The following is a 1,031-nucleotide window of genomic DNA, read 5'->3' on the forward strand; positions in this document are numbered from 1 at the left end:
AGACCTTACTCCCCTCATTAAAATTAACCCCAAATGGATCGCAGACTTAAATGTACAATGCAAAACTATAAAACTCCTAGAAGATAACATAGGAGAAAACCTAGATGACCTTGGGTATAGAGATAACTTTAGATACAACACCAGAGGCACAATCCATGAAAGAAAGAATTGATAAGCTGGACTTCATTAAAATTGCAAATTTCTGCTTTGTGAAAATCACTGTCAAGAGAACGAAAGGACAAGCCACAGAGGGGAAGAAAATATTTGCAAAAGACACATCTTGTTAGGATGAAGTGACAACTTTCAAGCTCTTTACATGTGGAACTCGTGTTATTTATTTTGATAGGAAGTATGAGGTATAAACCTAATTTATTTTCTTTAACTTGGGTATAAATTTTAATGATTATTTTTAAATCTTTATAATTTTACTAATTATAATCAAACCTCTCAGACATACTTAAAACTTATTTGTGGGTATTCTTTTCTATTTAATTTATATGTGTGTTCATTCATATGCCATAATGTTCGAATTATAGTAGCTTTATAGTAAATTATATAACTGCCTATGAGGAAACAGATACTCATCTTCTAAGATTTATTACTTGTACCTGAATGCCTCCAAATTATATTCTTTATTCAGATTCTTTACTGTTCACTCAGTATAAATTTAGAGCTGATATATATATGAAAAACTGAACTAAAATGTCTAATAACAGTTTTTAATTTTTATTTATATTCTAGATTTAAAACATGGGATAGTAATAGAATGCAACATTTTTTAAAAACCTGTAATAACTCACGTTTTCTATCTCTAATTAAAACAAGATTCTCTGTGGAATACTTTTGCATCATCTACCCCATTTCATTAATTCTGGCTACTGAAGTTAATTTAAATTTGCTCTTGTAAAATGAAAGCTCAGTATCAGCTTTTTTTCTCTGTTAGCATACTCAGTGAGACTTACAAATAGTCATCTGCTAGTGGGTAAACAGTAAACAGACTTGTCTAGTGCAAATAATCTTAGCCAATAAGT

This window comes from Pteropus vampyrus, unplaced genomic scaffold (assembly GCF_000151845.1).
Source record: "Pteropus vampyrus isolate Shadow unplaced genomic scaffold, Pvam_2.0 Scaffold497, whole genome shotgun sequence".
In the NCBI taxonomy this organism is placed as follows: Eukaryota; Metazoa; Chordata; class Mammalia; order Chiroptera; family Pteropodidae; genus Pteropus; species Pteropus vampyrus.